Source organism: Lithobates pipiens, unplaced genomic scaffold, assembly GCF_037356315.1.
Source record: "Lithobates pipiens isolate NorthernLeopardFrog02 unplaced genomic scaffold, aLitPip1_a1.2 Scaffold_28, whole genome shotgun sequence".
NCBI classification, from domain to species: domain Eukaryota; kingdom Metazoa; phylum Chordata; class Amphibia; order Anura; family Ranidae; genus Lithobates; species Lithobates pipiens.
In genome coordinates this window covers 176,672,338-176,689,185 of record NW_027507789.1, presented here as the reverse complement: position 1 = coordinate 176,689,185, position 16,848 = coordinate 176,672,338, and positions in this window count along the sequence as shown.

The following is a 16,848-nucleotide window of genomic DNA, read 5'->3' as shown; positions in this document are numbered from 1 at the left end:
ATGACAGGCACAGTCAAGAGGACTGGGGAGGCACGCCTGAGCAGACTGGGAGTGTAGAGCCAGCAGTAAGGACTGATTATGTCACAGTGAAGTCGGGCAGCTGCAGTCAGGAGGGCTGACAGGGCTTGAAGAGGGCTGACTGGGAGGAGTAGTCCATCTGTGGGACAGCCAACACTTACTATTTTTGCTACGCTATAGGGGCCCGAGGTCCCTGCCTGCTAAGGGCTGTTGCTGAGGTCTGGCTGAGCCAGTATCAGGCCTAAACATGTGCTAGCTGCTCCTGGGAGTCAATAGTTGTGCAGGAGAAAGAGAGAGCAATAGTCTACAAGCAAGAGTTGTGCAGGAGGAGTATGGAGAAGTGCCATGTACAGAGAGTGTACATAGTTGTCCTTAGCAACTTGCTATTATTCTTATGGACAGCCCATATTTCCCATACCCCATCCAAGTTAAATTCCCTCAATAAAATACAAAAAACAAAGCTATGGACTGTTCATTGCCTTGGAGTGTCTGAGGATTTAATGCCGGGCTGGACAAGGAGACAGATTGGCCACAATACTTAGCAACCTTTACAGGGGTACCACTACAGATATTTAATTCATTTTTTAATATTCAAAGCAAACTCACCCATCCATCCATTTGTTGATAAATCAATTTGAAAAACACCCACTTAGCATTTCTAACTGCGGCTGTTTTGAATAAAAGCATTTACTTGCCATTACTTACTTAGCTCAGGCATGCAGACAGAATTATGTGCTTAGCTGAGAAAGTCCCTCACCCCCCTCCAGATGAAAACAAAATGCCTGTGAAGACTCCTGGGATGTTTGACATCATTTTGGCCTAGGTCAGATACCTGGAAGCCAGTCCACAGGACAAAGGTAAAAAAAAATGTTTAAAACAAGTAAATATACTATACCTTCCTATCTATTTGCTAAGGCAGCTAGTGGCATACAGATTAAAAATAGTTAATGTTGACTATGAGAGTAAAGCTCCATTTTGAAAAATATGTTACCCCAACATTTCATACTCATGATATGTGCCTGTGCCTGCCATGTGCCACCATTTACGTGTGTAGGCAGGTGCAGTTAACTCTTTTGCCATTAGGTGGTTCTGGTTCTGGTTAGAATGGTGTCTAGTTATAGCAGACAGTGTTGCTCCTTTACTTATGGATCACTATCCAGGATTGATTTAGTCCTGGGTACGGAGCTAACTCTCCCATTTGTCTCAGATGTGCAGTATCTATCAAGGAATGTCTCAGATTTTTCACCAATTTCTTTGTCTTTAAAAAGGATTAAACCCAGAATCAAATTGACTTGGAGAGTCAATGCTCAGTGGTTGCAGGTGCTGCCGTTGAACAGCCCCATGCATCAATCTCTGGACAATTTCTTCAAGAATAATGCAGAGGCTGCAACACCACAGGTGATATGGAATACGTTGAAAGCATTTTTAAGAGGAATGCTAATATAAGCAATCAGTCGGTTTAAAAAAAAAGAATGCAGTGTGGGAAACTCACCTTGTAGGAGAAGTGCAACAAAAAGAATTTCAATATATCCAGAGTCCCACTTTAATAAATCATTCTATATAGAAAGACACTCAACTTATATATAAAAGGATAGTCCTGAAAAAAGCAGAACAAGATCTCCTATTTGTAAGGAGTAGGTATTACGAGGAAGGAGAAAGGAATGGGAGAATGTTAGCTGTAATAGCCAAATCTCAGACCCGTTCAAATTATATCCCCTCACGGTATGTTTGCCAACAGGAGACATCTCACATAATCAGATGATATATCATCCTTTTTATCCTTTTATGGTAATTTATATAGGAGCAAAGTGACCTATAAATTGGACCAACTTGGAGACTTTCTCTGTCCCCTGGAGATACCCTCAATTTCTGCATATGACAGAGAGAGACTTAATTCCCCACTTACATTGGAGGAAATAAGAGTCGTTTCAGAATCGGCTAGTGGTAAAGCGTCAGATACTGATGGCTTGCCGCTGGAGATTTATAAGATCTCTGCTCCCGGAATTATTGAAAATACTTAACCAGGCATTTAACACAGGTAAGCTTCTGGAATCAATGAATGAAGCAACTATTATCTTTATACCCAAACCAGATAAAGATCAGACACTACCAGAGTCTTATTGGCCAATCTCATTGCTGAAGTCAGATGTTAAGGTATTGGCAAGGGTCTTGGCCAATAGACCAAATAGGGAAATTCATACATCAGGACCAGACAGGTTTCATCCCAGAAAGGTCCACAGCAATAAATTTGAGGAAACTGTTTCTTAACCAGCAAATGACTCCTGATAATATGGGAAAAGGAGCTGTTTTGTCCCTCGACGCAGCAAATGTGTTTGACTGTGTCAAGTGGACATATCTGTGGGAGGTTTCGGAAAGATTTGGCCTGGGTGAAGGTTTTGTGAGTTGGATAAAATTATTATATTGTGCTCCCCAAGCATGTTTACAGATTAATGGTACTATATCAATTTTTTTTCTTTATCTAGAGGTACCAGACAGGGCTGCCCACTATCCCCATTGTTCTTTGCTAATTAAAGGGTTTAGGAGAGGAGAAAGGGAAGATAAACTTTTTTTTGTATGCCGACAATGCTCTGCTGTTTCTGGGAGATACAGATCAATCACTAGTTTCTGCTTTAACCCTGATAGAGACCTTTGGTCCCTTCTTGGGTTTCAGCATAAAATGGGATAAATCCCTATTGACCCCACTAGATGAGATGTCTCCAATCCTACCACATAAGGTAAATCAGATTAGAATAGCTAAGTCTTTTAAGTATCTAGGTATTTTGGTTTCCTTTAAAACCGAGGAATATTTGAATCAAAATTTGACACCACTTTTAGATAACTTTAAGGAGAAGAGTAGAATATGGACTAAATTACCTTTAATCGCTGGTGGGACATGCAAATTTGGTTAAAATGTTCCGGGGCCCTCAGTTAATTTATATTCTACATAATTCTCCTACGTGGATTCCTCTTACGTGGTTTAAAAAAATAGATCCTCTGTATAGTATCCTATTATGGAAGGGTACAATTCCTAGAATTAAGCTTTCTACATTACAACTTCCTAAAGATAAGGGGGAACTTGCTGTACCAAATGCAAAGATATATTTTATTGCTTCTTCTCAACTGCAACAAATGGTGGAATGGGGCAATGTAGACAGGATGGACCCAATTCAGTCGATACTTTTGACTCTACCCTTTTGTAATCATTAAATAGCTCAATTGAAATCTGGATCCATTGGAAATGCTATACAAAGACCCACCTTAGTGCTGATGAACACAGTGTGGCAGGATATGAAATAAAAAATGCAATATATAGGCATATCAGTTTACACTCATCTAAGGAAGAATGTAAAGTATAAGGAGATAAATAAACTAGAAGGAATCGGGGATTCAATCAGGGCCTTGTGTTGAAAGGCATATGGCGGCGTCATGCATGAGTATTCCAGCGGGTAGCCGAATGTGATGGGTAGCCGAATGTGATGTGACACCCCTATCAGCTTGCCTTCTTCCAAAAGTGCAAGGGTACTGAATTAAAATTCCCAGAGGTTGATAAAATTTTCTTTCTACAGAGGTCTGAATCTCGTTTTTGTTCTGTGAGTCAGGTTATTCACATCACAGCCCCCTTTACATCCTCTGTGAAGGGACTGACTGTCCTCAGGCCCTTCTTTCACATCACAGCCCCCAATATTACAGCTCCCCCTTTACACATCACGCCCCCCCCCCATATCACAGCTCCACTTTCTCACATCTCAGCCCCCCCTTTGCACATTATCACCCCCCCCATATCACAGCTCCCCTTTCCCACATCACAGCCACCCCATGTCAGTTTCCCCCTCTCACATCACAGCCCCCAATATTACAGCTCCCTATCTCACATCACAGCCCTTCATATCACAGTTCCCCCTCTCACGCCCCCCATATCACAGATCCTCCTTTCACTTCACATATCCCCCCCCCCCCCACATATCACTGCCCCTCAAAATCTTCACAGCATTGTAGAGGGTGGGAGGAATAGCAGGGTGGGCTCCTCTTCCGTATGTATTTGCTTGCCATCGCTGTTGCTGCTTAACTCACAGCCAGGGGAAGGGCAGGAGAAATGACAAGGTGGGCTCCTCTTCTGTATGTACTCGCTTGCCACCACCGCCACCAACACTGCAGTTAAACTCATAGTACGGAAGAGGGTGGAAGGCATGGAAGGTCTGCACTGAGGGCAGGAGCTGCCCAGCACTTCTTGTTAAATAGAGTGACCCAATGCTGTTACTTTTAACAGCTGCAGGTGGAGAGAAGAGCACTCAGGCTGCTATGTGGTGAGGCTGTGGTCCGCCATTTAGTGATGCCTGCATTAATCCTGGTGCCATCTCTTCCCCAGGTCAATGACACACATGCACCCGGCCATCCACATGATATAAACGAAAACATGATTCATCAGAGCAGGCCACCTTCTTCCATTGCTCTGTGCTCCACTTCTTAGCCCTTGTACACACGGTCGGACATTCCGACAACAATATCCGTCTGATTTCATTCAGATGGATTTTGTCTGAAACTAGTGTTGCATACACACGGTTGGACAAAGTTGTCGGAAAATCCGATCGTTCAGAACGTGATGACGTTTGTTGGTTGCAACGGGACTATGTTCAGGCTAGTAGCCAATAGCTTTGGTCTCGTAATTTGATCTGAGCATGCGTGGCACTTTGTCCGATCGGAAATTCTCTACAAACGATAGGACAAAGTCCGATCGGATCATGTTGTCGTAAAATTTTATATCCAGCTCTCAAACTTTGTTGGTCGGACAGTCTGACAGAAAAAGTCCGATGTAGCCCACACACGGTCGGATTATCTGACAACACGGTCCAATCTGACCTTTTCCGTCAGAATTTCCGACCGTGTGTACAATGACTTATACTTACGTGCCCATTGTAGGTGCTTTTGGCTGCATGGGCACCCTAACCAGTCTGCCGCTTCTAAGCCCCATATGCAGGAAACTGTGATACACTGTGTGTTCTGAGACCTTTCTATCAGAACCAGCATTTTCAGCATTTGAGCTACAGTAGCTCTTCTATTTGATCGGACTACACGGCCCAGCCTTCACTCCCCACCTACATCAATAAAACTTGGCTGCCCGTCACCCTGTTGCCCGTTTTCCAGTTGTCCTTCCTTGGACCACTTTTGATAGGTCCTGGCCACTACAGACCAGGCACATCCCACAAGACCTGCAGTTTTGCAGTTGCTCTGACCCAGTTCTCTAGCCATTACAATTTGTCACTTGTCAAAGTCACTCAAATCCTTACTCTTGCTAATTTTTTCAACATATCAACGTCAGGGACAACATCTTTACTAGCTACCTAATATATCCTCCCCAACTGTCAGGATAATCAATGTTATTCATGTTACCTGACAGTGGTCTGATCTGTGTAGGGTCATGGCCATGTTTGGACAATGACATCAGCCAGCATCCCTACTGCTGGCATTCTAGCAATTTACGCACCTGTGAGCAGGAACTGTCACTTTAATTATAGCTTCCCAGCACAAATGAGAAACTCGGATTGTCCAGTAAGGACACTTTCCTGGCAGTATGGCTCCTTTAACACAGCCTGCCCCTAATTCATGAAAGCTTTGTGTCAGTTTTGGTACTAGTATGGATACGTGCGCCTGATCCAGGCAGCTCTTACTGCTCTTTTAGGCCCTATTCACATTCATGGATCAGGCGCACGTATCCATACTATCCATACTAGTACCAAAACTGACACAAAGTTTTCATGAATTAGGGCAGGCTGTGTTAAAGGAGCCATACCACCAAAAAAGTGTCCTTATTGTTTTACTACCCACCCCCCCATGTATACTACAAACCCCAAACCCAGACATATTTGTTAAAAACGGAAAACAAACCATAGATTTATGACAGGACTTTTTTTAGTTATCTCATTTTGCTTTCTACATTAAATTATAGGTGTAAGAATATTAGTCTTCTACATTAACAAAAAAACTGCGGTAAGCAAAATGTTAAGTGAAGTGCCTATAGTTTAGCATCCAATCAGAATTAATCCGTTACTGGTCTGACTTTTTCAAAGTGAATTTTGATAGGTTGCTTTGGTTTAACATATAAGTTATTGCACTAATAAATAAATTCATACAAATAACATTAAAAATACTAAATTTTATGCTGCATCTGCTTGGAGAACATCATATGAAATAGTTAATAGACCAGCCCAAGGACACCAAAGTGCAGAGCGGACAGGTTCTATTACCGTATAAACAAAACCAATAATTGTTGTGAGAAACACGAGTCAGCAATTTAGAAATGACTGAAGTACAAAATCCATGATTACGGTTGTCAGTAATATGCATTGTGCAATATTATGAAAAGCTCAAATAAATCAAAATACATACTAGGCAGTGGCAGCCGCTCATAAGGGGTGAAGCTGGCCCTTAATCTCCATGCAGGGTGCCGGACACATGGATATCAATGTTGTTGTTTTTTTTTTTTTTTTAAGCACATAATAAGAGACTGTGGCTCTAATTGGCTTCAAAAAATTGGCTTGGGGATTCAGAGCACTGCTCCCTGGTCCTCAGAAGCACGAGATGCCGGTGAATGAGTCACTTCCAGTCGGACGGGTAGTCAGTAGCAGGCGACGCGTTTGCAGAGCATGCGTTCCTTCTTCAGGCCTGATGGGAGGCCATTTTGGTTATGGGCTTTATATATATATATATATATATATATATATATATATATAATGTATGTGTGTATATGCTGCCAGAGCTCCTGGGTCCTAAAGACCATAGCGCTACAGCAGCACGAAACTCTGAATTTTTATTAACATGTATGTGATGGAGGAACAGGGGAATATTAAAAAGTTAAAAAAAGCACGTAAAAACATCATCGGGTGGTGGCATTGAGTGTATATGTGTGTGTGTGTATATATATATATATATATATATATATATATATATATATATAGTGTGTGTAACAGACAACAGGCAGATGTGAATATTGCTGTAGGACTACAAGTGCTAGGACAGTCAATGTAATAGGGGAATTTTTTGCTTCACTATAAAAGAAGAGGAGAAGAAGGGGGGGGGGGGCAGGGGTTGTTAAGAAAAAATAGCTGATATAGGTGTAAATATAAAAATAAAATTAAAACTGAAAATAAAAAGAGAACTAAAAATAAAGCGAAAAATAGAATTGAAAAATAAAAATGAGAAAATATATAATGTCAAAAATTGTAAAGTGGTGTATATGGCCAGGAATGTATCTATTGAAAAATAAATTAATAATAATAATAATAATTAATAATAATAAATGAAAATAAAAATAAAAATATTATTAATAATAATAATAATAAAAATGATGATAATGATATTGGAAAAATTGCCATTCTTGAACCTGTTGGGAATGTATGTCAGTATATAGATATCTATACAATTAATTGAAATAATATGACTATGATTAGACTACATCTACTATTACTTACTTTGTTTTTTGGAAGACCTTAAGGGTCCTAAGTGGTCTATATGGACTAAGAAATGAGAGGAGGAAGAGAGGAGCCCTGGATAGGAAAAAATTAGAAAAATAAATTAAATGAGGTATATATTAACCGCTTAAGGACCGCCTCACACCGATGAACATCGGCAGAATTGGATGGCTGGGCACAAGCACATACAGATACGTTGCCCTTTAAGTGCCCAGCCATGGGTCGCGAGCACGCCACCAGCGGCGCACTCATGACCCCAGTCATGAGCTCCGCGGGACCCGCGGTCCCGATTGCCGCCGGTGTTCCGCGATCGGGTCACAGAGCTGAAGAACGAGGAGATGTAAGTGTAAACAAACCTCTACTCGTGCTTCCTACTGAGGCTGCCACTGATCGTCTGTTTCCTGTCATAGGGAAAGACAATCAGTAACGTAAGATGCCAAGCCATGCCCCCCTACAGTTTAAAAAACACACACACACTTAACCCCTACACTGCCCCCTAGTGGTTAACCCCTTCACTGCCAGTGACATTTTTACAGTAATCAGTGCAAATACTAGTTGAGTTGTTATATGTTGGCTGGATATATAACTGGCACCAAGATTGGAGAAAGGGGGGGAGGTGAATGGAGAATTGATGGGGAGGACGGGGGGAGAGAAGGGTGCAGCAAGGGGGTGAAGGAAAGAAAAGGAAGTAAGTGGACATAGATCTATGAGGGCTTATTACGACATATTACTGACCCCTATTTCCCCATTAAGGCCACCGGGCATGAGGGAGTATATTCAGTACGTTTCCCTCTGGCAGAGACGCATAAAGCGCTCGGCCAGGGGGGGAACATATCGGGAATGGACACTGTGTTTATCTTACTTCCACAAAGTGGCAATGTTCACCTAAACTCTTCCTCAGTGTGCGTATGGTCCTTTCCAACATAGTGAAGGCCACAAGGGCAGATAGACGACAAACTTCTTGGAGCAATTGAAAAAATTGGAAATTGGATAGGTTTTACCTTTAGTACTAAATTCTTTTTGACCATGATTTACATGCTTACAGGTCAGACACAGTGCCTTGAGGCACTGGTAAATGCTGACCAGTGGGATAAGGCACAGGGCACATGTGGAGGATAGGGGCTGAGGCTTGTATTTACTGGGAGCTATGAGATTTTTAATGTTCCTGGCTTTCCTATAGGAAAATTTAGGTTGGGATGGGATCGTAGGTTTCAACTGTGGGTCCTTGTTATATTCTTAATATCTAAATTTTAATTGGCTTTATTGTATTTTATTTAGAATATGAATTCTCCATTGTGTGAAAGAAAAACTTTGAATCAATTAATCCCTATGTTATGACTTGCGGTAATTGAAAAAGTAAACATTTAAAACCTGTCAGGATTTTGATGAATATTGTATATCTTATATATGCTTTTAGGGATATATTTCTATGTAACTGAGATGTTGTTTAAGGTTTCCCTCCCCCCCTACTTCCTGTCATTAGAATGGTACACCAGACAGATGGTAGCTTTACTATAGTAACCACTCTTTAGCCCACACCCTTGTGAAGGAGGGTTTATTCTTTTGGCGCAAAATCAGAAACTTGATTTCTTATAAGCGAAAGGCTGAAGAGGAGATGAGCTCTTGAACTCCTACAGCTTAGAAAGACACATCTCAGCTACATTCAGCATACAAAGGGTTATTCCACCATTTTAGATAGAACAATAGAGCATACATTAGCTTGAAGAAATATTTTTAACGATACTAATAATTTTATCATTGTACTATTTTTGTAAGTATTCTTTTCCATTTAAGTGTGTACAATAAAATACACATTTTTGATTTACGCTGACTCAGAACTAATTAAGGAAATTCGTCTCACAATCTCAATCGGTCTCAGCCATCCAGTCAATCATAAGTCGGAAGTTTTTTTTTCAACTTCCATCCTTTGATCAGAGGGGAAAGAAGTGATGAACAGAAATTAACTTCGCAAAGATTGAAAAGAACCTAGAAGAAAATTATGATATTGATGATTGTGAAAGACCGGAGAATATCAGATATACAGAAGTCTGTCAAGACAGATGAATTCGAGTTCGGCGGGAAAAACTGACAAGTTTTATATTTGGTGAGTAGAAAAGTAATATGGAATTTGTAGATGTTTTAGCTGATGAAAGTACATTATAATTTAAAGGTTTATCGAAACAGGTCTCTGATGCTGTTTTATGGAAATCAATGTATAATCAATGCTTTCAGGCAAATACTGACATTGAGAAGGAAAGATTCTCATTAGTTAAAACAAAGAAAAAAATACGTAATGTAATGAAGCTAGTTAAAATGTATAATACAATGGTGTTTGATATGCCAGGAAAACAAAGTCAAAATGTAACTGAAAATACACATGAAAATGTATTTTTTGAACCTAGTTGTTCAGGTTGTGAAATTTTTTGTACGTATATTGAGCATTTAGAGAATGCAATAGAAATTGCAGCAATGCAGGAGAAGAAATATACTGAACAATTATTGACTGAAAAAGTTGAATTGGAACATAAAATGAATGCATTATTGCAATCGTTTAAAGAAAAAAAGTCAAATTGCTTTTTTGACTCAGGAAAAGATTGCACATGCTCAGTGCTTAAAAATGAAGGATCGTGAACACGTGACAAAGTTAGATATGAGTGATAATGATGAAATAATGTATTCTGATGAGTCAATTGTTAATATTTCCTCAGACAATGAAAGTGGGAAGTCAGTTGACTTCAATAATACTGATATTAAGCAGAAATGTAAATTTTCATCGCCATATGCTCAGAGGAAAGTTTATACAAAAAGAGCAACTCTTAAACGAGAGGGTCACATATCTATGGTTTGTTTGTTGGCTAATAATAATAATAATAATGATATACAAAAGAGGTTGTATTATCCGAAAACCTTGCCAAGGCGTCATGAAGTATACTCGGTATGCTGGTGTAGTAATTTGAAGTATAGAGGTCATAATAATCAAACTTATTTCCCTTCTAAGACCCAAAGGCAAAGATTGCAAACTGAAAATAGTCCATTAAGACAGGAAAGGTTTCATTATGTAGCATATAACACTGTGAAAACAGTCAGTCCTTAACCACCTCGCGCCCGCCCTATGGCGAATGACGGCCGTAGAGCAGGCGCTTTCGTCCGGGTGGCCGTCCCTGGACGTCCTAATGTTTACTTCCGCAATGCGCGCCGCCGCGGGTGCGCATCGGGGAAGTTCTGTGTTTGCCGTGTCCCCCGAGGACAGGCAAACACAGATCGCTGTAAACGGCCAATCACAGCGGCCATTTACAGCGTGATCGGCGTGTCCAATGGGAGATGATCTCATATGTAAACATATGAGATCATCTCTCAGCGCCGCTCTCCCTCCTCACACAGAGTGTGAGAGGTTAGAGATGAACGGCTGCAGCGGCAGCCGTTCTGCTTTGCTTTGATTTGATTAAAAAAAAAAAGTTAAAAAAAAGTGCCATCCTCCCCCAGCAGTGCCATCCTCCCCCAGCAGTGCTATCCTCCCCCAGCAGTGCTATCCTCCCCCAGCAGTGCCATCCTGCCCCAGTGCCATCCTGCCCCAGTGCCATCCGCCCCAGTGCCATCCGCCCCAGTGCCATCCTGCCCCAGTGCCATCCGCCCCAGTGCCATCCACCCCAGTGCTACCTGCCCCCAGTGCTACGTGCCCCCAGTGCTACCTGTTGTCAGTGCCATTTGTCCCCAGTGCCATTTGTCCCCAGTGCCATCTGTCATCAGTGCCACGTATAAGTGCCATCTGTCATCAGTGCCATGTATTAATGCCATATGTCATCAGTGCCCCGTATCAGTGCCACTTGTCAGTGTCACGTGTCATCAATGCCACTTATCAGTGCCATCTGTCATCAGTGTCACGTGTCATCGGTGCCATGTATTAGTGCCATCTGTCATCGGTGGCACGTATCAGTGCCACGTATTAGTGCCACGTGTCATCAGTGCCACGTATAAGTGCCACGTGTCATCAGTGCCATATATTAGTGCCATTTGTCATCAGTGCCACATATTAGTGGCATCTGTCATCAGTGCCACGTATCAGTGCCATCTGTCATCAGTGTCACATGTCATTGTCCTGGTGCTTCAAAAGTGTAATAGGTAGTCAACAAGTTAGATGTTTTTATCTTATGTTCCTAGAACACATGATGGCGCTACCTGCATGTTGGGCCTCTCTATGTGGCCAGGCTGTGAAAAAGTCCCACACATGTGGTATTGTAATACTCAGGAGGAGTAGCAGAATTTTTTGGGGGGTGTCATTTGTGGTATACACATGCCATGTGAGAGAAATAACCTATTACAATGAAAATTTTGTGGAGAAAAAAAAAATGAAAAATCTTAATTTTGCAAAGAATTGTGGGAAAAAAATGACAACATCAAAAAGCTCACTATGCCTCTTACTAAATACCTTGGAATGTCTACTTTCCAAAAAGGGGTCATTTGGGGGGTATTTGTACTTTCCTGACTTGTTCGGGTCACAAGAAGCGAAATAGGCCACCAGTACATCAGATTTGATCAATTTTGTGCGATTCGCACCACAGAAATCATTTGTATCATTTGGGTACAGTGTTGCATGACTGAGTAATTGTCATTCAAAGTGTGAGAGCACCGAAAGCTGAAAATTGGTCTGGGCAGGAAGGGTGTTTAAGTGCCCAGTAAGCAAGTGGTTAAATATGGCTTAGATGGTAAGAATTTTCTGGTTGATGTTTACTTGCTATGAATAAGGTTTTTGATTTGAGCTTAAGAGATTTGGTTTTGACGTTTGGAATATTATTGAGGACTTTGATATATGTTTAATATTTTGAAGGATAATCCATTGGATTATTATTTTTTATCAATGTTTCATTGTTATGATTATTACCGTATATACTCGAGTATAAGCCGAGATTTTCAGCCTCTTTTTTGAGGCTAAAAGTGCCCCCCTCGGCTTATACTCGAGTCATCGCTGTCTGCCCGCTCGATCAGCGTGTCGAGCAGACAGACAGCGGCCATTCTATGATTCAAAAGCCGCGCCTCCGGCTCCGCCTTCGCCTGTGATAGGCGGAACACTGAATTTCCCAGCAGCCTGTGTTCCGCCTATCACGGGCGTCGTCTCATCCTCGTACTACGGACGAGGATGATACGACGTCCGTGATAGGCGGAACACAGGCTGCTGGGAAATTCAGTGTTCCGCCTATCACAGGCGAAGGAGGAGGCGCGGCTTTTGAATTTTACAATGGCCGCCGACGAAGAGGGCACGGGACGGAGGCAAGGCAAGGCACGGCACGGGACAGGACAGGACGGGACGGGACGGGACGGGACGAAGGCAAGGCACGACACGGGACGGAGGCTCGGGACAAAGGCTCGGGACACAGGTAGGCTGGACACACACACACACACACACACACACACACACACACACACACACACACACACACACACACACGGATGGAGACACACACACACGGATGGATGGATGGATGGATGGAGACACACACACACACAGGGATGGATGGATACACACACACACAGGGATGGATGGATGGATGGATGGATGGAGACACACACACACAGGGATGGATGGATGGATGGATGGAGACACACACACACAGGGATGGATGGATGTATGGATGGAGACACACACACACAGGGATGGATGGATGGATGGACACACACACACACAGGGATGGATGGACGGACACACAGGGATGGACGGACACACAGGGATGGACGGACACACACACAGGGATGGACAGGCATGTCTCACCCTCGGCTTATACACGAGTCAATAAGTTTGCCAGTTTTTTTGGGGGTAAATTGGGGGCCTCGGCTTATATTCGGGTCGGCCTATACTCGAGTATATACGGTATGTTTTTATTTTTGTTTTGTTCAGGCTGAACATTGAAAGGTTTAGCTCACCTGAAAAGAAGGGTAAAAGAATAGCTTTGTAATTAGCAACTGAATACCTTATGTTTAAGAAAACAGAGAAAATTGGTGAGCCTGTATTTGTTGATGGTTCAAGATATTGTATCTCAGGCAATTATTACAGTGGGTATTCAATTTGGTATCCAAAACGTAATCTTGCCATACAACACAAGTTGTCAGGACATTTTTCAGCTCAACGAGCAGAACTTGAAGCAGTAAAAACTAGACATGTGCAGAGTAAAAAATTTCGTTTCGGAATTTCGTTTTCGTCTGAAAACTTAATTTATTTAGTTACTCCCGAAATTCGTTTTTATTTATTTCGTTTTTCGTTCAAAAATTGCATTCGTCCGAAAATCCACATGAATTACGGTCGAATCTGTCTTGGAAGGCTTATGGTGTCTGTCGAATGTATAAAGAAGATTCGACGGAGCTAACTATATAGCATACTTTAGAACCCTATTAAAGTCTATGGGACTCCAACGTTCAAAATCTAAAGTGCTAATTTTAAAGGCTAATTTGCAAGTTACTGTCCTAAAAAGTGTTTGGGGACCCGGGTCCTGCCCCAGGGGACATGTATCAATGCAAAAAAAAGTTTTAAAAACGGCCGTTTTTTCGGGAGCAGTGATTTTAATAATGATTAAAGTGAAACAATAAAAGTGTAATATTCCTTTAAATTTCGTAGGGGGGGGGGGTTGTCTATAGTATGCCTGTGAAGGGGCGCATGTTTCCCGTGCTTAGAATTGTCCCTGCACAAAGTGTCATTTATGCAGGAAAAAAAGTCCTTTAAAATCACTCGCAGCTATAATGAATTGTCGGCTCCCGTAATACAGAGAACACTCATTGAAAGTCATTGATAAAAAAATAAATAAATAAATAAATAAAAAAAAAAGCGTGGGGGTCCCCCAAATTCAATTACCAGGCCCTTCAGGTCTGGTATGGATATTAAGGAGAACCCTGCCTCAAATTTAAGAAAAAATTTGACGTGGGGTTCCCCCTAAATATCCATAACCAGACCCTTCAGGTCTGGTATGGATATTAAGGGGAACCCCGCGTCAAATTAAAAAAAAAATTGACGTGGGGTTCCCCCTAAAAATCCATACCAGACCCTTTATCCGAGCACGCAACCTGGCAGGCCGCAGGAAAAGAGGGGGGGACAAGAGAGCGGCCCCCCCTCCCTCCTGAACCGTACCAGGCCACATGCCCTCAACATTGGGAGGATGCTTTGGGGGTCCGTGACCCCTCAAAGCACCTTGTCCCCATGTTGATGAGGACAAGGGCCTCATCCCCACAACCCTGGCCGGTGGTTGTGGAGGTCTGCGGGCGGGGGGCTTATCAGAATCTGGAAGCCCCCTTTAACAAGGGGACCCCCAGATCCCGGCCCCCCCCCTGTTTGAAATGGTAAGGGGGTACAAAAGTACCCCTACCATTTCACAAAGAAAGTGTAAAAAATGTTTAAATAAAACAAACACACTTTTTAAAAATTCCTTTATTAAAAATAAAAAAAAGATTCCAGCGGCGGTAATCCACTCTTGCTATCCAGCGACGGACGGTCAGCTCTCCATCGATGTCTAATGTCATCCAGCGCAGCGAATCCTTCGTCCTTCTTCTGTCTCCTCCACGGAGACACTGGAGGCATTCCGGCGCTGACGTTTCTTATATACGGAGGGCGGGGCCACCCGTCACCTGACCCCGCCCCCCTCTGACGCAAGGGGAAACCCGGGGTTCCCCGTGACGTATGGGTGACCCCGCCCCCCTCTGATGTAACGGAAACCTGCCTGTGTTACATCAGAGGGGTGCGGGTCACCCCTACGTCACAGGGAACCCCGGGTTTCCCCTTGCGTCAGAGGGGGGCGGGGTCAGGTGACGGGTGGCCCCGCCCACCCTATATAAGAAACGTCAAGCCGTCGGAATGTCTGTAGTGTCTCCTCCACGGAGACAGAAGAAGGATGCTGCGCTGCGCTGGATGACATTAGACATCGATGGAGAGATGACCGTCCGTCGCTGGATAGCAAGAGTGGATTACCGCCGCTGGAATCTTTTTTTTATTTTTAATAAAGGAATTTTTCAAAAGTGTGTTTGTTTTATTTAACCATTTTTTACACTTTCTTTGTGAAATGGTAGGGGTACTTTTGTACCCCCTTACCATTTCAAACAGGGGGGGGGCCGGGATCTGGGGGTCCCCTTGTTAAAGGGGGCTTCCAGATTCTGATAAGCCCCCCGCCCGCAGACCTCCACAACCACCGGCCAGGGTTGTGGGGATGAGGCCCTTGTCCTCATCAACATGGGGACAAGGTGCTTTGAGGGGTCACGGACCCCCAAAGCATCCTCCCAATGTTGAGGGCATGTGGCCTGGTACGGTTCAGGAGGGAGGGGGGGCCGCTCTCTCGTCCCCCCCTCTTTTCCTGCGGCCTGCCAGGTTGCGTGCTCGGATAAAGGGTCTGGTATGGATTTTTAGGGGGAACCCCATGTCAAATTTTTTTTAAATTTGATGCGGGGTTCCCCTTAATATCCATACCAGACCTGAAGGGTCTGGTTATGGATATTTAGGGGGAACCCCACGTCAAATTTTTTCTTAAATTTGAGGCAGGGTTCCCCTTAATATCCATACCAGACCTGAAGGGCCTGGAAATTGAATTTGGGGGACCCCCACGCTTTTTTATTTATTTATTTATTTATTTTTTTATCAATGACTTTCAATGAGTGTTCTCTGTATTACGGGAGCCGACAATTCATAATAGCTGCGAGTGATTTTAAAGGACTTTTTTTCCTGCATAAATGACACTTTGTGCAGGGACAATTCTAAGCACGGGAAACATGCGCCCCTTCACAGGCATACTATAGACAACCCCCCCTACGAAATTTAAAGGAATATTACACTTTTATTGTTTCACTTTAATCATTATTAAAATCACTGCTCCCGAAAAAACGGCCGTTTTTAAAACTTTTTTTTGCATTGATACATGTCCCCTGGGGCAGGACCCGGGTCCCCAAACACTTTTTAGGACAGTAACTTGCAGAATCTTTTCTCTCTGTCAAATCTTTTTTCTCTGTCGAATATTTTCTCTATATAATCTTGGACTAATAGAGGTAAGGTTAAGCACATTCGACCACAGGTTCTATAGACAGATTGTTATCGTCAGAGTCATGTCGAATCTCCTATTCTATATCGAACTGTTGTAACAATGAAAACGAAAATAAAGCATTTATTTATGTCGGATCTTTCGTTTTTCGGATTTTGTGCTTTCGTTATCGTTTGTCAAAACGAAAACGAAAATAGCTGAAATTCGGACGAAAATGCATTCGGACAAAAACGAATGCACATGTCTAGTAAAAACTGCATTGACTATTGACAAGGAAGAGAAGAGAGGTTCACAAGTGATTTATAGTGATAGCTCATATGTTGTACGTTCTCTCACTGATTATTTACCTATTTGGAAACGTA